This window comes from Pogona vitticeps, chromosome 4 (genome assembly GCF_051106095.1).
Source record: "Pogona vitticeps strain Pit_001003342236 chromosome 4, PviZW2.1, whole genome shotgun sequence".
Taxonomy (NCBI): domain Eukaryota; kingdom Metazoa; phylum Chordata; class Lepidosauria; order Squamata; family Agamidae; genus Pogona; species Pogona vitticeps.
This window is the reverse complement of record NC_135786.1, coordinates 188,661,756-188,687,047: the sequence shown is the minus strand read 5'-3', so window position 1 is coordinate 188,687,047 and position 25,292 is coordinate 188,661,756. Positions and strand designations below refer to the sequence as shown.

Genomic DNA, 25,292 nt, shown 5'->3' with positions numbered 1-25,292 from the left:
TGGAAGAAAAGAGAACTGAATGTGTATTGGGAAAGTGGGGGTGCATGGTAAATCACCCACCCTACCTGGAAGTAAGGGAGGTCATGCCCACTGTGACACATGTTTTTGAATATGGTTATGGAACTTCTGCAATTGGGAGCTTTTTATATAGGTAAAAATGAGGAATTCATGCCAGACTTCTGATTATGCCCAAGGAAGAGTAATGGTAATAGGGGAGGAAAGCCATGGCATGGGCTTTTTCTCTCTTAGCTCAGACACAATTGAACCGCATTGCATTACATAAGCTCCCACAAGGCTAAAAGTAATGTCCAAAGGTGCCCTGAGTCTTAAAAAAACAAAGATAAGACTTTACATGTGGCATCTAGGTCTTACCTAGAAGGACATCCAAGTCAAATCCTTACACACAGGCCAATTAATCTGACATGCTGATTGGCTAGGATATTTAAATAGTACATCCTTCCCTGTGGATTGTAATTGAAGATCTGTTTTGTTTTTTGGCAATGAAGTCATCCTAGATTCTGACAAAAATTCCATACACACACTGGGTGCACAAAGATTTGTCTAGCTACTAGTTCCAACCAGTTCAGTCAGTGGGATATAAGGAAGTATTGATTCACCATTAGCAATATATTCAGTGGGTCTACTCTAGTTTTGACTGGCAATTAGATTTTGACCAGACAATTCTAAACACAATTGAATGAGCTCAGTGGAAAGTTTCAGAGTGTTTGTGGGTGCAGTTGGAAGTCCTAATTTAAATGCTAAGCATTGTTGTCCCACCCAAGTTATTATGAAATTCTTTTAAAAAAATAATGCTTATATGCAAATGTGAGGGAATGAAACTGTTGACCATTATATGTCTGGCTCTGGAGGGTTATCAGCTGGATAGGGTTTTGGTTTTAGAAGCTATAAGGGACAAGAAAATTGACAAAGTTCAGCCTAGGATTCTAGGAAACTAGTAAGAATGCTAGGAATCTAGCTTTAACAGAGAATATATTCGCGAAGGCTTTCACAGCCGGGATCTAATGGTTGTTGTGGGTTTTTCGGGCTCTTTGGCCGTGTTCTGAAGGTTGTTCTTCCTAACGTTTCACCAGTCTCTGTGGTCGGCATCTTCAGAGGACAGCACTCTGTGCTCTGGTGTAGTTGGCTTTGGGAAGAACAACCTTCAGAACACGGCCAACGAGCCTGAAAAACCCACAACAACCATTTAACAGAGAACATGAGCTCATAAGAGGGCCAAAAGGTCAGCTTAGGAACTTAACCCTTAAGGAGGGAAATGAGGTTTCAGAAGGTCAAAGATTCAGGAGGGTCAAAGTCCTGGAAAATTGAGGGGAAGTAGAGGTAAAGAACACTCTCTTACTGAAAGAAGTTAAGAGTAGTGCATGTAGACAGCTGAGAGAACTGGAATATGTTTGATTGATAAGCAGTGGTTATATTATGAAAATCTTGAATAGGCTTAGCTGTATTTATTTATGTCTGGTTCTTTTTATTTGATCTTATGTTTATCTGTTCTACAGTTGGGTTATTTTTTCTTTCTTAAATATATTTTCTTAAACTGTTTAACTTTTTGTCTTTTTCATGGTTGGCAAAATGTTATTCCAAGACTTTGTTATTGACTACACATCTAGGCGCCACATCATGGTACATGGAAAATAGAGGTGGCTGGATTGGCAATCACATCTGGTAAGTTAAAAGATCCACCATAAGATGAAGGGAGAAAGATAGACTTGGTAGAGCAGTGAGGACCAAGAGGTGTGGCTGAGTTATCTGGTTTCTTCCTCTCCCTCTAATGTCACAAGCTATACCACCTACCAGCCTGGCTAACAACAAGGCCAGTGGAGGTGATGGCATTCCAGTTGAACTATTTAAAATCTTAAAAGATGATGCTGTTAAGGTGCTACACTCAATATGCCAGCAAGTTTGGAAAATTTAGCAGTGGCCAGAGAATTGGAAAAGATCAGTTTACATCCCAATCCAAAGAAGGGCAGTGCCAAAGAATGCTCCAATGACCATACAATTGCACTCATTTCACACACTACCAAGCTTATGCTCAAAATCCTCCAAGGCAGGCTTCAGCAGTATGTGGACCAAGAAATCCCAGAAGTACAAGCTGGATTCCGAAGGGGCTTAGGAACTAGACACCAAATTGCTAACATGCGCTGGATTATGGAGAAAGCCAGAGAGTTCCAGAAAAACATGTACTTCTGCTTCATTGACTACTCAAAAGCCTTTGACTGTGTAGACCACAGCAAACTATGGCAAGTCCTTAAAGAAATGAAAATGCCTGACCACCTTAACTACCTCCTGAGAAATCTATACGTGGGACAGGAAACAACAGTTAGAAGTAGATATGGAACAACTGGTAGGTTCAAAATTGGGAAAGGAGTATGATAAGGCTGCACATCGTCTTCCTGCTTATTTAACTTATATGCAGAATACATCATGTGAAAGGCTAGACTGGATGAATCCTAAACCGGAATTTACATTGCCGGAAGAAATATCAACAACATGAGATATGCAGGTGATATCACTCTGATGGCAGAAAGTGAGGAGGAATTAAAGAACCTCTTAATGAGAGTGAAAGAGGAGAGTGCAAAAATGGTCTGAAGGTCAACATAAAAAAAACCTACGATAATCGTCACGTGTCCCATCACCTCCTGGCAAATAGAAGGGGAAGATATGGAGGCAATGACAGGTTTTACTTTCTTGGGCTCCATGATCACTGCAGATGGTGACAGCAGCCATGAAATTAAAAGACACCTGCTTCTTGGGAGGAAAGCAGTGACAAACCTAGACAGCATTTCAAAAAACAGAGGCATCACCTTACCGACAAAGGTCCGCATAGTCAAAGCTATGGTTTTTCCAGTACCGATGTATGGAAATGAAAGCTGGACCATAAAGAAGGCTGACCGCCAAAGAATTTATGCTTTTGAATTGTGGTGCTGGAGGAGACTCTTGAGAGTCCCCTGGACTGCAAAGAGAACAAACCTATTCATTCTAAAGGAAATCAACCCTGAGTGCTCACTGGAAGGACAGATCCTGAAGCTGAGGCTCCAATACTTTGGCCATATCATGACAAGAGAAAACTCCCTGGAAAAGACCCTGATGTTGGGAAAGTGTGAAGGCAAGTGGAGAAGGGGATGACAGAGGATGAGATAGCTGGACAGTGTCATTGAAGCTACCAACATGATTTTGACCAAACTCTGGGAGTCAGTAGAAGACAGGAGGGCCTGGCGTGCTCTGGTCCATGGGGTCATGAAGAGTCGGACATGATTTAACAACTAAACAAAACAATACCACCTACCACCACAGTATGAAATATATAATCTCACTGGCAGCCATGCTAGCCTCTTGTAGTAAAAGAGAAATAAAAAGTCTTGTAGCAGCTTTAACACTCATTAGCTATTATTTTTCATAAGCGTTCTGGTATCCAGTTACATTTCTGCAGATGGAGTAGCTGTGTCTCTAACAACATTCCCTTCTTCTGGAGACATTCTGTGACTGTGCTCCTTGTCCAAGGCGACACAGAGTGGCTCTACTCACAGGAGGCACAGCAGGGAATCAAACTTCCAGCCTCTGCCTCTACAGTCAGATTTCCAAAACACCGAGTTATCCAGACAATAGCTGTGTCTATAGGAGGAGCTTTAAAACTGTTGGCAGAGAGGATGCTAAGGAGGACAACCATAGGGCAGGTTGGTCTTGGGTAAAGATCTTTAATGGACAATAGGTGGTGATTAATTCAACACATTGATGATGACCAGGATCTGATTGGAGCATAGATGGTTGAATTAGTATATATAATGGCAGCGGAAACCATTGTCTTTGTCAAGGCCAGGAGATTGTGTAGTGAAGTGCTTGATATACTCCCACTCAGTAGCTTCCCTTTGGAAGAAACATGTTGAACAAAGAAGCTTTAGGGACAGATTTCAAAGGGTAAGTAGTTGCTGCATTCTGTACCATGGTATTTGAAGTATATACTTCAAATAGAAATGATAATTCAGTACATTTGGATATGATAAACATCATGTTTTATGGGAAGAATGTTTGGACAAAGATTTAGCATGGAATAGCAAAAAAGAAAGTGAAAGTCTAGGTAACAAGGAAGCAGACAAACAGTGGATTTACAGGATGTGAACAAACAGGAAATTGGTAGATCCCTTACATTTGACCCAGGAAGTTTTGTTCAGCCTCTCTGTGAAGCTTTCAATGATTCTCCACTAATGGCACCTTGAAACTTGTCTCACAATGACTCTGGATTCTGTCTGAGACTAGATTTTCCATGATACAGTGCAAAGATATATTTTGTGACTGTGGATTTCCTATGAAATGTCTTTAAGGAAAAATAGTCTGTTAAGTAAGCATATCTTTTGTTGCTCTAAAATGGCAAGCAACCTGACCTGGAACTCTTCAGCTGAAGAACTCTTCAATTTATAGGCTCTTATTAACACCATAAATTGCTACATTATGTGCTTATTGCTTAATATTTCCAAACACAGTGTGATCCAAAACTGCACTTTTGGAAACTTTATTCTAGAGAGATTCCCAGTGCAATTAAAAGACTTGCTTGAGGCAACTTGGCAGGATTAGACCCATTTTCAATCACATGAGGGAAAAACATTGCCTGACCTAAATATTTCACAATAGTTTTGAGTAATGTGGATGTTCACATCCATTTATTCACATCTTCCAAATATAGTATTTCTGTGGCATTTTCTTCTCTATCTCAAACAGTGAGTAGCGGCTGGCTTTGGCAATCATTACCTAAGGAACATTTAAAAATATGTTTCAATATATTGTTACATTAAAATCAAATCATTTGTGATTATAATGGCTAATAATTATCCTAGCTGAACTTCCATCTTACAAAGCATCTGAGCAGCAATCCATGTTCTGTTCACTTCAGAATGATGTCCCTGAATTGCTACTGACGTCTACAGTAGATCTCAGCCTGAATTTCAGAGATTTTGGTCATAGTGAAAGGGGTGATTTGGAGACAGAAACACCTCTGTCGGCTGAAATGTTCTTGTCTGTAATATTTCCCTTGAAGTATTCCTAATTGTATAAATACATTTAATATTGGAGCTTGCAGTATTGGTCTGGCTGGTGTCATATATTGCAACCAGAGGCCTGGCAGGGGTTCATCCCAACGTAGATTCGGATGAATCACACTTCTCATACAGAACGATTAATTGTAAAGCAACCAAGCCTGCCCTGCGAAGTCTACATATGCCCTGTAGATCAAGTCAAGGTACTGAAACATTGACTGAGCTCTCCATGGCTGTACCTTCACCACCACCCCTGCATAAATGAGGAAACCAGGTAGCCAGTTTGCCCAAGTCCATTCCAGTCTCTGCCTCCCACACTTCTCTTTCTCCCTTTTATCCTCTTTTTTGAGTTCCTTCTTGTCTACATTTCTGTTAAGGAGCTCAAACAAGTGCACATAGTTATCTTTTCATAATCATTTTTTTCCTTAGTAGCTGGAGTGAGATGATTGCCCAATGGCATGGCATGGTCCCCAAAAGGCAGAGGCTTTAAAGGGACAGAATTGTAGCCAGTGTCAGGTACCGATGGGTAGGGCCAGACCTCAACACCTGATTTCAAACCCAGTGCTTCTGGGAAGGTAATTTGTGGATAGGGAGCAGCCCAAGTACCTACTGGTGTGCTTGTACTTGGCCAAGCATTAACTGGTTCCCTATACCCTTGTATGTCGTGTGTCATGTGGAGTGGTAAACTACTTTGTTCACTGCTCAGCCATGGACAGGCAGACAATATTGGGAGGGTGTCCAGTACAACCACCAACTCACCTGCTACTAGAGGTGTTGCTGCATCATGTTCTTCCCTGCCATGCTGGTAACCTGCTGCAGACTCCTCCCCTCCATCCTGCCAACCTCTAGCCACTGCAGATGACTCATCAACCTCTGGGGTCTGCATTCCTTGATCGTCGTTTTCACTCTGATGCTGAGGTGTTACTGCTGAGACATCTGATACTTTTCTGGATGGCCCTGAGGCCTGCCAATCAGCTTCTAAAGCAGCAAAGTGAGACATTAGATTTTCCACCATGGCCTTAAACTTAGCTCTCCTATGGCTCTTGGCCTCTCTCACGGAGCAGTGTGGTTGTGGCTCGCTATGCAGTGTAACCCTTTGTGCCGCTCTTTTGGCCTCTAAAACCAAAATCTTGTCCTGCACCTATTGTTGAATAGGCCACAACTCCTCATTCAAGGATGACTGAGGAGGTGAAACTTGAGGAGCTACACGCTTTTTAGCAGGTTGTTTGTCCTTATTACCTTGGCCCTTCCTAGAAGCCATTACGCAAACACAAAATCAGTCCTCTATGCATGTCTAACATCCCAGTTGGTTATGTCCTACCACCTAAGCTCACCCCAAGTTTAGTACCAATTAACTTTTATTGTACAACACTTAGTAATCCTCAAAAATAGATTCATTAATAATGGAAATTAATATAAAGTGCCTTCCAAAGCCCCTCTACTTAGTCTCCCCTGGCTCTTACCCAGGCTCTAGTAACCTTCTTTATCTCCTTCTTTATTTTTTTATTATCTGTTTATATACCTGCCTGCCTGCCTGTCTACTTTGTCTATTTATTTATTCATTCATTTATTCATTTATTATTACCATGTGCAGGACCTTCAGGAACTCTTTGTCCTATCTCCAATGGGTTGTAACTAATCAAGATCCACCCCCACTCTATGTGAAGGTGAAACAATTATTTGTTAAAGTGAAATGTAGCTGCCTCAGTCTAATTAATTGAAATTAATTAATTAATTAATTAATTATCAGTATTAGAACTTTTATTTTATTTTATTTTTAATCTCTTGCAGCCCACTCCTGCTGGCCGTGAGGGTTCTGCATCTCCTCACTTAGCAGTGTCCCATGACCCCACATGAACCTGCTGGCCTCTAATAGTAATAATAAGCTTCTCCCCTTGTTTCTCTCTCTTTTTAATTGCGTATAATTATTGTCTTTATAAAACTGTATCCTAATATAAAACAATTAGTTGCAATCTCAATTCCAATTTTGCCCACAGTTCTCAAAAGCTTAGCGGGTGCCCTGTCCCTTGCCTGGCCTGGCCTAAGTGACCGCACCTCCTTACTCTAAAGCGCACGGCCCTTTTCTCTCTCTTTTTTAAAAAAAACAACAACAACAATAAAACTAAACCAAATCAACTTCTTCTGTGCAATCAGCTCTGAATAATTGAAAGCTGAAGAAAAATAATCAAACCGTGTGCTAGTGCAATCCCCCTTTCCAAGTAGTGAAGAATGACACAGTTTGAAAATGATCCAAATGGCAGAGCTCCATCCTCCTCTGTTGCCAGAAAGGAAGACGCTGAAGGGAGGGGGATACCTCCCTTAAATAAGTCACTCCTTCCTCCTCCCTTCCCGGGTTGCTCTCACAAGATTCCAAACATTCCACGATAGGAGGCAATGGTGGCCCGCTCTGCCAAAGCAGGGCTCACCAGTGGACCGTGAAATATTGAAGCACTGTTACGTCAATTCTGACTTTACTGAACTCTTCTCAGTGTTTTTGTAGGTATAAAATACTCAGAAATGGTTTACCTCTCCATCTTCAAGGAACACTCTAGGACTGGGTAGCTTGCCCAGAGCTACATAGGCTGGCTCCTCCCTCAGGAGCCATAGTGAGAAATTGAACTCTTACTCTTTGGCTCCACAGCAAGGTACCCAAGTTTTATAATCATTATTTGCTGTCAGGTTGACTTATTACTACCTTTGCCAGGTTTTCTAGATACAGAGTATTCAGAACAGCTTACAACTCCCTTCTTCTTCTGGTGCTTTAGGCCTACGTAACTTGTCCAGGCTACAAAGTCTGGCTAGTCTGCCAGTAGGCATAATAGGGAATTGAACTCCTAACTAGTCCATGGCTTTTGTTTTGTTTTGTTTTTTGATGCCAGCTCCTAATTTCTCCAAGAATTCCTCAGACACCGTGCCTAACTCACTGACATATCTAGCTAGCTACTCTCATTAATTCTACCCTCCACCCTAGTGTGCTGTCTCTACCTCTTTCTCCCTATAGTATCCCACCACTCCCATTCTTACCTTTTCTTACTCTCCCCTCTAGTACTTACTCCATGTTAAAAACACAAGAGTTCCAAACTATGCCCTGGGCCCTCTCTCTTCTCTGCCCCTCCGCATTCTTTTTTTCATCCTGCTCTCTAACTTTCTCCAGCCTGGAACTCATTCCCTTTTTACGAGCATAACAGAAGAGTCCAACAAATTCTTGTGATGAGTGCTACTAAAAGCTAATTACCTGTGAATCCAATTAAGGCATTGGAAAAACTGATTTTAAGATATAATCAATCCAGTTATTTCAGTTAGGAATAGTGTAGTACCAATTCACAGGTTTGTGTTTCTAATTGTTTGCTGTTCAGAGATCTTTTGGGACAAAAAAGCAAACAGAAGTAGCTCTGCGGGAGCCAGTTCTAAGATGTAACATAGCCAATTACTTAAATTAGGAAATTGGTACTATCTATGCAATTTTTTGTTTGTTTGTTTCTAGCTCTTACAATTTTGGGGATCTCCAGGAACAAGCAAGCAGACACATGAAATGGGCCCTGTTTAAAATGTAACCCATCTAAGTGTTTTAAGCTTGGAGGTCAATAGTATCCCTGCAATACTTCACATTTCTAGTTCATGTTATTGTGATAATATTTTGAGACAAACAAACAAATGAATGCAGTATAATTATAAATTATTATGTTCATAAAATATGGAATCCCACCTTTCTTTTCTTCTTTTAGAACTACATATCTGAAGGGCTTTTAATTGGCCTTCCACCATAGCTAAGAGAACTAGCTTCCTACCTCAATACATCTGAGCCAGAAATAAGCATACAGACAATTAATTTTTCTATTTTAAAAGGATGCTGTTGACAGGCAGACAACACAGATAGCATCCGGGTTGCAGGTGAAGATAGGAGAAACTCCAGTCTATAGGCCAAATCTGGGTTGCCAGGGTTCTCAGTCCAGGTGTGGAGCTACTCAGGCAAGAGGGAGATTAGATAGCAGTATAGGATCTCTGTAGCTTACTGCAATCTCCCTTCACATTCCCAGCAATGGAAAACTAAAAGGGAAAGTGGTAAAGAGCACTTTTTGGTGCTTCAGGAGCCAGTCATGCCTTGAAATCCCAGCTGAATGTGCCTGTTTTTACTCTCCCCACCACCCACTTCTCTTGAACACCAAAGATGATCCCCAACTGAAACCCTAGCTGGAAAACCTCCAATTGGCACTTTGGCCAGAGTGCCAGGGACATAGGCAGGAGACTGGAGAAGATGCTGGAGTTAATACAGCTCCCTGCTTTTTCTTTCATCTCCTTAACAGGTGACAGTATTTTCTCTATATTATACAAGTCTCGCAGGCTACCCTGGCACAGATCTGAATTGTGGTACAATTCCATACATGTCCCTGTTGTTTCCCTGCCCTTCTTTCCCTTGGAGCCTAGTATGCCTCCCCCCATCTACCCCAGAGAGCTCTATTCATTTCATACAGTGGACCCTCGACTTACAGACGGCTCAACTTACAGACTTTTCGAGTTATAGACTTCTCTGGCTGCAAAATTTAGATTCGACTTGCAGCCGGAGAATCGACTTACAGACCAGAAAAAAACCAAAATGGAACAAAAATAGAATAAAAACTGCCAGTTATGGGATTAATCGGTTTTCAATGCATTGTAGGTCAAAGGAGATTCGACCTACAGACTTTTCGACTTGCAGCCACCACTCCAATACGGATTAATTCCGTAAGTAGAGGGTCCACTGTATTTGTTTCCTTAAAGAGGGCTCAGATGTTTTACACAAGCAGCCAAAACTAACAGAAGCACCAGTGTGCTACAATTACTATATACAGTATATCATAGAAGTGAGTACACCCCCCTCACATTTCATAAATATTTTAGTATATCTTTTCATGTGACAACACTGAAGAAATGACACTTGGCTACAATATAAAGCAGTGAGTATACAGCTTGTATAACAGTCTAAATGTGATGTCCCCTCAAAATAACGCAACACACAGCTATTAATGTCTAAACCACTGGCAACAAAAGTGAGTACACCCCTAAGTGACCATGTCCAATTTGGGCACAAAGTGTCAATATTTTGTGTGACCACCATTATTTTCCAGCAATGCCTTAACCCTCTTGGCCATAGAGTTCACCGGAGCTTCACAGGTTGCCACTGGAGTCCTCTTCCACTCTTCCATGGCGACATTACAGAGCTGGTGGGTGGGAGAGACCTTGCGCACCTCCACCTTCTGTTTCAGGATGCCCCACAGATGCTCAATAGGTTTAGGTCTGGAGACATGCTTGGCCAGGCCATCACCTTTACCCTCAGCTTCTTTAGCAAGGCAGTGGTCATTTTGGAGGTGTATTTGGGGTCGTTATCATGTTGGAATACTGCCCTGCAGCCCAGTCTCTGAAGGGGGGGGGATCATGCTTGGCTTTAGTATGTCACAGTAGATGTTGCCTTTCATGGTTCCCTCAATGAACTGTATCTTCCTGGTGCTGTCAGCACTCATGCAGCCCAAGATCATGACACTCCCACTACCATGCTTGACTGTAGGCATGACACACTTGTCTTTGTATTCCTCATCTGGTTGCTGCCACACACACAATTGACACCATCTGAACGAAATAAGTTGATCTTGGTCTCATTGGACAACAGGACATGGTTCCAGAAATCCATGTCCTTAGTCTGCTTGTCTGCAGCAGACCTTATGCAGGCTTTCTTGTGCATCATCTTTAGAAGAGGCTTCTGTCTGGGACAACATCCCTGGAGACCAGTTTGATGCACTGTGTGGTGTATTGCCTGAGCATTGACAGGCTGACCCCCCAACCCCTTCAACCTCTGCAGCAATGCTGGCAGCACTCATCCGTCTATTTCCCAAAGCCAACCTCTGGATATGATGCTGAGCATGGGAACTCAACTTCTTTGGTCAACTATGGCAGGGCCTGTTCTGAGTGGAACCTGTCCTGTTAAACTGCTGTATGGTATTGGCCACTGTGCCTCAGATAGTTCATTACTGTGGGGTGCCATGTGGAACTTCCAGTGATCAGTCTGAGAGAGTGAGAGTGATAACACCTGCTCCCCCTTCACACCTGAGACTTGTGACACTAACGGGTCTCATGACACCAGGGAGGGAAAATGGCTACTTGGACCCAATTTGGGCATTGTCACTTAGGGGTGTACTCACTTTTGTTGCCAGTGGTTTAGACATCAATGGCTGTGTGTTGCGTTATTTTGAGAGGACAGCACATTTACACTGTTATACAAGCTGTATACTCACTGCTTCACATTGTAGCCAAGTGTCATTTCTTCAGTGTTGTCACAGGAAAATATATACTAAAATATTTATAAAATATGAGGGGGTGTACTCACTTCTATGATATACCAAGAGGAAGGTTCAGTGTCAGCTCTCTCTTAGGAAAATGTTGCAGCCAATTATTGTTCCCCATCCAATGCTGGCATAGCATCACCACTGTTCTTATGAAATAACCCATCACACTTCCTAATTATGCACTTAATAGGAAGCATAACTGAACTGTTAACTGTAGTTAGATCACGAAAATTATCCTTTGGTGATAGCTGTTTAAATATGATTTTGCATACGCTTGAATTTAAAGGGGACTTTCTTATGGTCACTCTCAGGGATATGTGAAGAAGTACAAGATCCTTCAGCAGTTCTGCAAAATGAAGTCCTAGTCTTTCATTCTACACTTATGTGCATACACACATACACTCACACAATGAATCAAAGATCAAAGTGGCTAACAGTACAGGTATTTATAGTTGAATAACATATTTAGTAGCAATTAAGTGACTCAAAATATAATTTTGGTGCAAAAATCAGTAGATAAAGTCACAATAAAAATCATTCTTCACAAATCAAAACTCCCAAATTAAATTTTTAAAAAATGGACATAAGAATAGTAAAATCCATCTATTTCTGCTCTCTCTTTCACACTTCTTTTCTCATAAATCTGTTCTATCCCATTTCCATATCAACTTGCAAATTTAGAAATGTATTTTCTCACAAAATACAGCCATTCTAAATATCTTACCTCTCAAAATATGCACAAAAGCTATTTAACACATTTCTCCCAGTTTTTACATGCCAAGAATTGTATTGAAACAAGGGCTGAGGGATAAGGAAATTTAAGCCAACACATTAGTCTAGGAGTTGGAAATCAAGTAAGTCTACATCAGACTTTGCAAAGCTTGAATTCCCCAAGTAGGCCCTTAATGGACTTTGCACTTCTTGTGAAATGCCAGCAGGGAGGATCTCTGTAGGATAATCTATCCACTTGCCATTGGATAGAATATCTACAAGAAAGTTCAACATGGTTACAATGCTGGTCACTGTGTCCTGGGTCATTTTGTTCCAAAGTGATGACTTCTGGATATATGGAGAATTACAAGTGATGGCAACAATTGTAGTCCACTTCTAGGAGTTGTGGAAGGCTGGGAATGTTGCTCCAGGTATGTCAGCTTGAGCTCAACCAGAGGCAATGTGGGAAAGAAATGTTACAAATAAAGAAAGGACACTGGTTGAAATCTTGTTGCACAGTTAAACAAATGGTGTGATCTTTAGCATCAAATTGCCATAAATTAAGAAATTTCAATAGACAATTATTGCATGCTGAATTGCATGATTCAGTATGCAACAGATAATGTCTCCAGAGTTTTCTTTACTTATGGCAATTTGCATCTAAAAGCTATGCCTTTTGCATAACTGCACAACAGGATTTCAGCCACTGAGTACATTTGTTGTGTTTTATTTTTAATGTATGCCTTTGGAAAACTTAAAGGTCTTGCCTTTGGGAATAGTTCCTAAAAAGCCACTTGTCCTACCCCGAGGGAGCGTCGGTTAACAATGCTATCCCTCGGGAACTTTGTACCGTGTGTTACACCTCTTTGGATGAGGTGGTTCGCATAGTACAAAAGTGTGGTGTGGGTCCTGAACTGGCAAAATGTGACATTAAATCAGCTTTTTGAATTTTTCCTGTTCACCTGCAGGACATCAATTTATTAGGATTTCATTTTCGAGGATCATTTTATATTGACAGAGCATTGCCTATGGGCTGCTCTGTTTCATGCACTGCTTTTGAATGCTTTAGCTCATTTCTTGAGTGGAAGCTCAGGAGTAGGGTGGGCTGTAGCTTTACAGCCCATTATCTTTATAATTATCTTTTTTGTGGTGAGAAGAATACAGGGAGGTGTAGATTTATTCTACACACTTTTCAACCAATAGCAGAAGAGTTAGGTTTACCCCTGGCAGAGGAAAAAAAGGAGGGACCAGCCACAGTCCTGACTTTCCTCAGCATTGAGTGTGTGCACATACTGTGCAACAGACGTTGAGGCTGCCTGACACCAAATTAGCTGATCTTACAATTAGGTTAGCATCACTATTGCAAAGGAAAAAGATCTCTTTGCGAGAGCTTCAGGAGACTGTGGGTCACTTAAACTTTGCTTACAGAGGCATGGTGCCTGGATATGCATTTCTGTGTCAGCTATGTGAAGCAATGAAAGGGCTGCACCACCCCTGGCATAGGACTAGGTATACACGGGGTATGAGAGATGACTTACAGGTTTGGATTAAGTTCTTAGAGGAGTTGAATGGAATATCCTTCTGGAGGGATGACATAGGGCTTAAGGCAGACTTTCAGGTCCATTCGGATGCCACAGGTTCGTTAGGGTTCGGAATATATTTCAAGGGAAATTGGTGTGCCACCAAGTGGCCAGAAGACTGGCATCAGGCTGGTATCACCAGGGATCTAACATTCCTAGAATTCTTCCCAATCATCAGCGCATTGTGGCTATGGGCAGAAGAGTGGGCAAACTCTGTTGTGCAGTTTTGGTGCAACAATCAGGTGGTAGTTGTGGTTTTTTGGGGCTCTTTGGCCATGTTGTTCTTCCTAACATTTCGCCAGTCTCTGTGGCCAGCATCTTCACTCTGAAGTTTATATCATAAACAATCTTACATCGCATTCAGAACGGGTCATGATGCTAGTTAGGGCATTCACATTATGAGCTTTATAATTTAACATTTTAGTGCAGACCTGACATGTCCCAGGTATAGTCAATAGATTAGCTGCTGTATTATTGTCCCAACAGACTGAATGGTTCAGAGAGTTAGATCCAGGAGCCAATGAGTTCCCAGAGATTCTGCCACCAGAGGTCTGGCAAATTGGCATGAAGACGTGGACAGGGCAATAGGCCTGGCTCTGGCACCAAGGACAAAGAAAGGGTACTCAGCTGTGAGTACAGAATTCCAGGAATTTAGGAAACTGGTCAACCTGGAGCCAGTTTGGCCGGCACCGGAAGAGTACCTCCAACAATTCAGATTGAATCTGAATGCGAAGGGTTTGGTGCCTGGAACCATACAGAGTAGGTTGTCAGCGTTAGCCTTTTATTCTAGGGTTAATGGCTACCATGACTAATCTTTGGATTACCGCATAAGAAAAATGATAGAAAGGTGGTCTAAGGAGAGGGGTACAGCTCAGTATCCAGCCATGCAAATTATATGATTGACGATTGTACCTTGGTTGGCATGGAGAGATGCCAGGAATTTTTTCTCCATTAACACTGCCCACAGGAGAGTTAATTGGGAGGTCTGCAGAGCGGTCTGCAGCGGCCTTGGATTGGTGATTGGTCACCAGAGGATCCATATGGATAGGCTTGAGTTTTTCCATAAGGATGGTGTACATCTGTCCGATTTGGGTTTGGATGTCTTCTTGGAAGACATCAAAGGGGGCCTGCTCTCTGAGCTCGAACGGCTTGATGGTGGGCATGGGATCTTAGCTTGGCTAGTCACTATGCTTTGGCAGGTAGTGCAGATATAACAGGTTTTGTTGGTAAGTCCCATTGTAATCTCAGGTAAGCTATAGCCCATCTGACCTCCCAGCGCTGCAGACTGTGCGATTAGAGTGCTTGGGGGGAAAGATGTGCTGGGGCCACACCTGGACCAACAGTCAACAAGGAAATGTTGGCTTGAGGTCTGGGGGTGGTCACATTGGGGCCGGCCGGGTTCTCACTGTCTTTAAGACCACAAAAACTTGGGGCCAGGGATTTGCCCATTTGTTGATTAAGGGGTCCTTTGAGACCTCTGTGCTTACACCTGATTCCGCACTATGGCAGGACCCCCCCCCTTTGCCAAAGGATGGCAACATTATGTTCAGTAAAGTGTGGCCCGTGATTAACCCATAATTCTTGTCTCGCGTCATCATGGGAAGGCAATGTCCCAGGCATCTTCAGTTACAGAATCACTGCAGATGGTAATATTGGAAGCTCCAAATGATACAATACAATACAATACAATACAATACAATACAATACAATATAATATAATATAATATAATATAATATAATATAATATAATATAATATAATATAATATAATATAATACAGTATAATATAGAATTCCATTATCATCCCCCATGATCAGAATTGTGAGGGTAATCTTAAAGCAGAACACAGACACATCCAAAAGAGAAAATGTTATTGTGGATATCTTCGATTATACTTCCAGTGACTGGGTACACACACACTCAAATCTCAATAAACAGATACTCTAGAAATAATATTTGATCATCCTTAGAACATTTAGTCATGTGACAAAACAGTGGGCAGGCCCCAATTTCATATATCCAGCATCCAGTTAATAAAACTGTTTAGGAACAGTGACAGTAACACACATTCTAATTAAAGATATACAATACTCAGAAGAAAAGGATTTGAAATGTCATTTCCTAACTTGACAATAAGGAATCAGGGGAGGTAGCATTTTTCTGACTAGTTATTTAACTTCTTTTGTTACAATATTTTTCAAAAGCCAATTTTGCTTGTATAGTATGTTATTTATCAACATGACACAAAGATTGTGTGTGTTTGTGTTTAAGAAATAGGAGTAGATCAAGATACTTTGCTGACTGAGGCAGAGAAGGACATGCTACTTCCTTCTTGTACCAGTTGAATGCATATTATCTCAGACTCAACTACATTATTTTGACACATGCAGAGAAAATCTGAAAAAACCCTCTCCCCTTTTCTTAAAGTATAATAAAAACAGATTGAATAGCTAGTAGTTTAATAATAATAGTAGTTTGCTCCCTTTCTGTGGCATCTTAAGTCTGTGGCCTGAGGTAGCCACCTCATTCTTCTGAATAGTAGGAATGGTTCCATTAAGGAATGTGAAGGATAGAGTCATCTCCTGAGGAAGACAACAGCACCAGCACAGATCAACACCGCATTTGAACTTCTGTTATACAGTAGTTTACCTATTACTGAGATATACTGTAGATCAGAAAGCGGATGAATGACTCTCAGAGAATACAAAAGTATTTAAGTAGTAATTCTGAGAAAACCAGAATAGGGAAGATTTCCTTCAGACAGCTGAAGTGTTGCCTAAAGGACAAAATTTTAAAAAAAGCACAAGCTCTGGAAAACAAATATGAATTGATGATAGAGCAAACAAGGAAGGACCAAGATCAAACAAACTTTTTAAATCCCGAAGCAGGAGGAAAACAACCAGAGAGGCTAAGTGACTCTTAAAGGACAAGGATGTGAATGAATTACTGAATAAGAATAGGAAGGCTCAAGAAAGGTTAAGTGATTTCTGTAAGTCAGATTTCTTCATTGATTCCTCAGAACCATGCCACATCCCAGTCATTCTTTTGAGGAAGGTTGTCTAAGGAGCTACATCACATAGGCACAGCAACAGACAATGCTGTAGCACTAATGCTCAAATTACAAAAAATAAAAAATAAAAATACAGGACTAGGAAGCATTATCCTTTAAGAACTCAAACGTACGATTTCATTTTACAAATTTTACCTGATCATTATAATTAGCCTTCTTTCCAAAGAACTGGAAGACCTCCTATAGAATATTACAACTTCTGAAAGGATTCACTGTAGGATCTTAGACTTTACAGACTAGTCAGCCTAACCTTTCCATGAACTAAATGAAGGAACAAATTGCACTTTGTGAAGAATACTACACAATGCTCTGCACTTTGAAGTGTAGGTCAAAATGCAGTTCCCACTTTGAAGTGCTATCTGTATTCCTTTGATTCTCCTGGTTTGCACACCAAACAAGTTGTTCACCATCTCTCATCAACAACTTTCTGGTGTAAGGATTCATACGCTTTTGACAGAAATTTGTCAAAATTCAAAAATGTGTTCATAATCACAACAAAAAGAAGCTGAGATCACAAATACTTGAACGTGAAGAAAACCGGGACTGATAGAGTCTTCTGTCTCTGCTCAAGGCTAGGGACAGAAAAGAATTTTGCTGGATTTGTTTGGCTCTGCAAACACAGAATCATTGCACCATGTACGATTTGCTCTGCAAGGAAACACACTTCATGAGATTAATATGTAAAATTATGCAATTTACAGGGTGCTTCGGAGAAATGAAACGTACACAAAACAGGATGCATGTTTTAAAATGCAAATAGGTAAAATGTGAAAAATTGGGAAAAAACATACAAACAAACATGTTTGAGTTATTGGGAGAAAGTTGCATACATTAGGTAAAAATCTGCAAATAAATGAACACATTAGGAACAATGCATCAAAATGTAGGATTTAGAGAAATCCAGCAAAATTGCAACTGGGAGTTTTTCACATCCTTACCCTGGATTGTGATCCTTTAACTCTTAAAGGTCTGGATCTGTATACCTATGTATCAAATGATGTTACTGCTCCTCATCTTTTACACTGGCATGGCACAATGTAAATGTGTGAGAATTTCATTTTAACTTGCTTTGTATATGTCATATTTTAAACAGAAAGAACTTCAGATTAAAAAAATTAATATAGGGGATAGTGAAACTGGTGCATATTCACATCTCTCCTTTGTTGAGTAAGTATCTAGTGTTTCGTTGTTGTTTAGTCATTAAGTGGGGTCTGACCCCATGGACCAGAGCATGCCAGGCCCTCCTGTCTCCCACTGCCTCCTGGAATTTGGTCAAATTCATGTTGGTAGCTTCAATGACACTGTCAATCCATCTCATCCTCTTTTGTCCCCTTCTCCACTTGCCTCCACACTTTCCCAACATCAGGGTCTTTTCCAGGGAGTCTTCTCTTCTCATGATATGGCCAAAGTATTGGAGCCTCAGCTTCAGGATCTATCCTTTCAGTGAGCACTCAGGGTTGACTTCCTTCAGAATTGATAAGTTTGTTCTCCTTGCAGTCCAGGGGACTCTCAAGAGCCTCCTCCAGCACCACAATCCAAAAGTATCAATTCTTTGGTAGTCAGCCTTCTTTATGGTCCAGCTCTCACTTCCATATATCGCTACCGCAAAAAACCAAAGCTTGGACTATACAGACCTTTGCCAGCAAGGTGATGTATCTGCTTTTTAAGGTGCTGTCTAGGTTTCTCATTGCTTTTCTCCCAGGAAGCAAGTGTCTTTTAATTTTGTGGCTGCTGTCACCATCTGCAGTGATCATGGAGCACAAGAAGGTAAAATTTTTCACAGCCTCCATATATTCCCCTTCTATTTGCCAGGAGGTGATGGGACCAGTCCCCTTCATGGATTGCTGCCTTGTTGTGGCGAAAGGGCTTAAGTAACTCAGAGAAGCTATGGGCTATGCCATGCAGGGCCACCCAAGACAGACAGGTCATAGTGGAGTGTTCCGACTAAATGCAATCCACCTGGAGTAGGAATTGGCAAGCCACTCCAGTATCTATGCCAAGAACGCCCCATGATCAGAAACAAAAGGCTAAAAGATATGACGCTGGAAGATGGGCCCCTCAGGTCAAAAGGTGTCCAACATGCTACTGAGGAAGAGTGGAGGACAAGGACAAGTAGCTCCAGAGCTAATGAAGTGTTTGAGCGAAAGCTGAAAGGACACTCAGCTGTGGATGTACCTGGAAGTGAAAGGAAAGTCCAATGCTGCAAAGAAAAATACTGCATAGCAACCTGGAATGTAAGATCTATGAACCTTGGGAAGCTGGAGGTGGTCAAACAGGAGATGGCAAGAATTAATATTAACATCCTGGGCATCAGTGAACTAAAATGGACGGGAATGGGCAAATTTAATTCAGACGATTATCATATCTACCATTGTAACCAAGAATCCCGTAGACGAACTGAAGTAGCCCTCATAGTCAACAAAAGAGTGGGAGAAGCTGTACTGCGATACAATCTCAAAAATGATAGAATGATTTCAATACGAATCCAAGACAAACCTTCCAACATCACACTAATTCATGTTTATGCACCCACCACTGATGCTGAAGAGGCTGAAATTGACCAATTCTATGAAGACTTACAACACCTTCTAGAACTGACACCAAAGAAAGATGTTCTTCTCATTATAGGGGATTGGAATGCTAAAGTAGGGAGTCAAGAGATAAAAGGAACAACAGGGAAGTTTGGCCTTGGCGTTCAGAATGAAGCAGGGCAAAGGCTAATAGAGTTTTGTCAAGAGAACAAGCTGGTCATCACAAACCCTTTTTTCCAATAACACAAGAGGTGATGTACATGTGGACATCACCAGATGGGCAATACCGAAATCAGATTGATTATATTCTCTGCAGCTAAAGATGGAGAAGCTCTATAGAGTCAGCAAAAACAAGACCTGGAACTGATTGTGGCTCTGATCATCAGCACCACTGGGCTAGTCAGGTATCATCTAAACCATATCCCTTATGAATACACAGTGGAAGTGAAGAAGAGATTTAAGGAACTAGAGTTGGTGGACAGAGTGCCTTAAGAACTATGGATGGAGGCTCATAACACTGTAAAGGAGGCAGCAAAAAAAACCATCCCAAAGAAAAGGAAATGCATGAAAGCAAAGTGGCTGTCCAACGAGGCCTTACAAATACTGTAGCAGAGAGGAGAAGGGAAACAAAATGCAAGGGAGATAAACTTACAGAAAATGGAATGCTGACTTTCAAAGAATGGCAAGGAGAGACAAGAGGGCCTTCTTAAATGAACAGTGCAAAGAAATAGAAGAAATAAATCTGATTTTGATATTGCCCATCTGGTGATTTCCATGTATAGAGTCGCCTCTATACATGGAAAAGAGTGTTTGTGATGACCAGATTGTTCTCTTGACGAAACTCTATTAGCCTTTGCCCTGCTTCGTTCTAAGGGCTACTTCAGTTCATCTACGGGATTCTTGCTTACAATGGTAGATATGATAATCGTCTGAATTAAATTTGCCCATTCCTGTCCATTTTAGTTCACTGATGCCCAGGATGTCAATATTAATTCTTGCCATCTTCTGTTTGACCACCTCCAGCTTCCCGAGGTTCATAGATCTTACATTCCAGGTTCCTATGCAGTATTTTTCTTTGCAGCATCAGATTTTCCTTTCACTTCCATCCGTGTCCGCAGCTGAGCATCCTTTCGGCTTTGGTCCAACCACATTAGCTCTGGAGCTACTTGTCCTTGTCCTATGCTCTTCCTAAGTAGCATGTTGGATGCCTTCTGACCTGAGCAGCTCAACTTCCAGCATCATATCTTTCAGCCTTTTGTTTCTGTCCATGGAGTTTTCTTGGCAAAGATATTGGAATGGCTTGCCAGTTCCTAATCCAGGCAGATCACGTTTAGTCAGAACTCTCCACTATGACCTGTCCATCTTGGGTGTCCCTGCATGCCATAGTCTATAGCTTCTCTTAATTACTCAAGCCCCTTCACCGTGACAAGGCAGCAATCCATGAAAGGGCTAGTGTTTAGGTGACACAAAAGAGGTGTGGGTCTTGTTTTATGACATGTGATATCTTCCCCATTTCATTGGATTTTCAGGGCATGAACAAACAAGAACAAAGATGTTCACTTCCAATAAGAGGATTAGAAAAGGCAATCTAAATAAAGCCCAGGCTTTGCCTGACTCATGCTTTCAAACCACTTGTGAATCACTTTAACATGGTTCTACTTCATGGACAATAGACGAGAATCTTGTTGGCAATTTATTCTTGTGTGAAGGAAATAATGTAAACTGTGAGGGCAAACTGGAAGTCATTTTAAAAAATTCTAGTTGTATTCCTTGGCACACATCAGATAGCATGATTGGGTGCAGGCACAAGAACACAACTTACCCCTCATTAACAAGCAGATCTTTGCTGCCAGGAATTGACACAGTTTCCCTTATACACACATAAATTCAGCAATAGGATTCCACCCACAATTTCTGGAATACCAATCTGTACCCATTTCTTACTTCCCTTTGTAAGGCATGCACATTTGGACACAGGATTCTAAAGCAGTGGTTCTCAAAAGTGGGTCCCCAGATGTTCTTGGACAGCAACTCCTAGAAATCCTGGCCAGCACAGCAAGTGGTGAAGACTTCTGGGAATTGTAGTCCAAGAAAATCTGGGGACCCCAGTTTGAGAACCACTGGTCCAGAGGAGCCATTCTGAATGAGGTCTGGGACCCTGGCACATTTGAAGAGGGCCACAGGCTGGAAACAGTTCTTCACAAGCCACGTTATAAAGTTTGTTATGTGAATTATACAATCCTGATTTGGCCTATGTTTCTTTCATATTGTGTTTATGGCTGTGGCATGAAAAAAAACAGCTGAAAATGGCTGGTCTAGAGAAAAGAATATAAAAAGTGGCCTGCTTGTCACAGCCTAGAGTTTAAAGTGCAAGGATAATGTTATTTGACCAAAGGATTACCAAGCCCTGTAGTAGTCCTCTGGCATTTATGTTTTCAGCGTGGGAGGATTGTTGTCCTGATTCTTTCTCTCTTTCTCGTTTGTTTAAAAGGAATGAAATCCAGGAGATTGCATTCTGATGTAAAGTGAATGAGGTCTTTGATGATTCAGGTCAATGTAAGATGTACAGTCTAGAAAGACCTCCCTGGGGCCCATATTGTCATTGGTTTAGATCTCATCACAATTCGACACATTTATTGCTCTAGAGATTTTCACAGATGTTGCTGACATTGTGTTTTTTTGCTCTTGTTTTAAATGACTGCACTGTAAATAAACAGCTTGATTTTAAAAAAAGAAAGAAAACCAGTGAAGCTTCTACAGAAACCAATAAATATGTGTGAAAAGTCTCAGTGAAGAGTGAAATTTGCTGCACTCCTTCTAACTCCTATGCATCATTTGGAAATGCCTTTATGACCACCTCAATGTGCCTTGCTGTGGCTAAGCGTAGAAAGAGATTAAGTGGGTTTCTCCTTCGGATGTGCATTTCCTTCATTTCATTACTTGCCACAAAAGACTGATATTCTTTCAAGATGGTTTCTGCTGAGATATTACATAGATAAATCAAGGGGATATATAACTATTGGCTTTGTAGGAACCCTTCACCGAGATCATTTTTAGTTCAGCAGTGCACAACCAAATTTAATTAATAGAACTAAGTTTTTAACTGACTTGCTTTTTATAAGACTTATTAAAAGATAAAAGTGATGAATTGAGAGCCACTGCCTTTGAGTACATACTATAGCCTTCATTTACATAATAAAAGAGGTTTGGCACATGAGCTTAATAGTAATCATAAATGTGTATTAATGCAGACAATTATAGACACGTGAAAATGTATGCCACATAAAGGAAGGAGTCATGGCTATTCATGTTGACAGACCCAATACTGATGATGTTATGCATGTTATGATTAGTATAAATCCTTGTTGTTATGCATGGGTGTATATTAGCACTATCTTTGTGAATCATATTCTGTCAGCTCCCATGACAAAAGGAAAATACATGATGGCAATATGTAATGGCAAAATGCTATTGTCATGTTTACATTGATGTCAAGTTCAAACTGAAATTAGTTCTTAAAAGTTATGACAGCTGCATGGATATCTATTTGAGGAACAATTAACATTCAACCTCAATGACAGTAATAAATAATTATTGAAATAATTAGATTCCATAATCACATCATCATGCACTAAAGCCATCCAATGTCAAAAGGAATTAGAGGGAAAAACTTGGGGAGGCTGTCAGTGTTTGGAATTGCTGGATGGTTACTGAAAATATAGTCTGTAAATATAACACTCAGATCCCTCCCTAGAAGTAAACGGAATAGTCCTGATTCTTTTTTTGGATTTTATCTTCCTGTTCTTGTTCTGATTTGAAAGGTAGTTCTAATTTAATGCTGTTGTACAATAAAGATAATTGATATCCCCATGAGCCCATCCATACATTAAGACTAGACATGGGGATGAATAAAAAAAATGGATTGTGATATTTGTAAAAAACCGCTGATTCATTAAATATTCATCCCTTCATATTCATCAGTTCCAAAGACCCCAACAAATACAAAGAGACAAATGCCCCATTTTTATTCATCTCCCATATGAAGAAAGAAAAAGCTAGCCTTCCCTTTCTTCCTATTGCCTTCCCATTCTGCCTATGGGCCCACCAACCAGCTGACCGGCAGGCCGACAGGCAGCCAGCCAGCCAGCCCTGCATCCTATCCCCCACCCCTTCCTCTCCCTACCTTAGCCACTGCCACCATCCGGCACTGCCTAATCCATCGCCACCTACTGCAGTGGCCTCCGCAGGCACAGCCTGCAGTAAGGGACACTGGCTGCCCTTTGCAAAGATGGTGGCTGTGACTTCATTTAGGGTAGGGAAGCTGCAGCCACCATATTTGCAAAAGGCAGCCAGTGTCCCTTAGTGCAGGCCACAGTGGAGGCCAGCTGGAGACAACTGCTGTGGTGTCGACAGTGTGTTGGTGGTGGCAGCAAGGTGGTGTGGTGGCAGCAGGGGGTGGCAGCAGCAGCAGCTACAGGGGGCATGGTGGTGGTGCAGCAGCAGTGGGGTGGTGGGGGACTGGCAGGGGGTGGCAGCAGGGCGTAGGGACAGCAGTGTGGGTGTGGCAGGGAGTGGCAGCAGGGGGCAGTGGCAGGGGTTCAGGGTTTTTTTTATACAACCTCTGGCTATCTAACCCCCCCCCCAAGAAATCAACAAATAAATTAGTGCTTAGTTGGTTCATGGGGGGGAGCTTCATGCTTCGTGCTTCTTCAACTTTGACGGATCATGAAGCAGGACGAATCACCAAAATGGCAACTCATTCCGATTTCTAATTAAAACCAAATGCTGAACATACCTGTTCAAAATTCTTTCTTTGCCCCACATGAGTTTTTCTAAGGAATGTGGTGAGGCTTTGTCCCTGCCGGCCCCTTTCTATGGAGCCCGTTATCCTAAGTCATTTGCCTTTAGGAAATAAATGTTAGAATTTTCCACAAAACATTTTAATGCTGTCATAGAAGTTGAGTGACAAACTGTCCCCGACTGTTGAGAAGAGAAAATGACAGAGAGGTACGGTATTTGTAATTTTTATAATAGGACATAGTGTTACAGAGGTTAATCATCAGGGGTGATTGCTTCTCTAAATATAATCAAGCTTCTAATTACAGACAAGTAAAGAAATACAAAAATGGGGCTGGCAAATATAATAAATAATAAATAAGAGATAGTGCTGGGATATGAGAGTCCCATGTTGGAAAGCACCCAGTACCTACTGGGGAAGAACAAAGGGTATGTATAAATTGTGCTAATGGACAGGCAGATTAAAGTCTGTGTAGTTGCTGATATACACAGATGCCAAAGGAAATTCAAAAGTTGTGCAATGCATATTATTGGGGCATGGAATGTGAGAAATGTGAACCAAAGTTTGTCATCTTAAATAAGGAATAGCATTGCTCATCATGTACTTGATTTCAGCAGGTTTAAGTGGATGGGAATAAAACATTATCATGTTCAGTTAGATAACTCCCAAGTGCTTTGCTCTGAAGACTACAAATTCAAGAAAAACGGTAGCACTGATAATCAGGTGAAATGTAGTATGAACAATTAGAGACTATGACACATTGCCCAAAAGCTTGTTTGTGTAAAGTTTTGTGGTGGATACTGATGGTGTCATCTGCTGTCACCACTAACATTTAATTTAAGCCAATTAAAAGCTTCCTATCCACCTGTTTTAGGTTCTGTAGCTGCTAAGATTCCTTTTCCACTCTGGGGAAGCTTTATGGATCCTTGAGACAGGGGGTGGAGGAAGCCTTTAAAAGTTTTTAAAAATGCTGCCAAATGGCTGTCCCTGGTCTTGATCCCAGCAGCAGTGATCCAGCAGTGTTTTAACCCAAGGCTCCCAGACTTCCCCAAGGCAATGGGGAGTCTTAGGGAGCCTGAGAACCTAAAACGGGATGTGTGTGTGAAATGAGAAGCTTTTAACTAGTTTAAATTAAACATTACTGGCACCAGCGGTGACAGCATTGGTTTCTGCTGCATAACTTTGAACAGAAATCTGATGAACAATATCAGAATTCATGAAAACACTAACATAATCATCATTCA

General features: G+C 41.3%; 1 long non-coding RNA gene across 1 annotated transcript; it reads right to left on the bottom strand.

Annotated features, from left to right (window-relative positions):
• Nucleotides 1-1,208: 1,208 nt before the first annotated feature.
• On the bottom strand, nt 1,209-15,163 carry LOC144589311 (uncharacterized). The gene is made up of 2 exons (XR_013545365.1): nt 5,802-15,163; nt 1,209-4,758 (listed from the first exon to the last, which is right to left on the bottom strand). It is a non-coding gene; the product is annotated as an uncharacterized LOC144589311 (long non-coding RNA).
• Between the last annotated feature and the right edge of the window lie 10,129 nt (nt 15,164-25,292).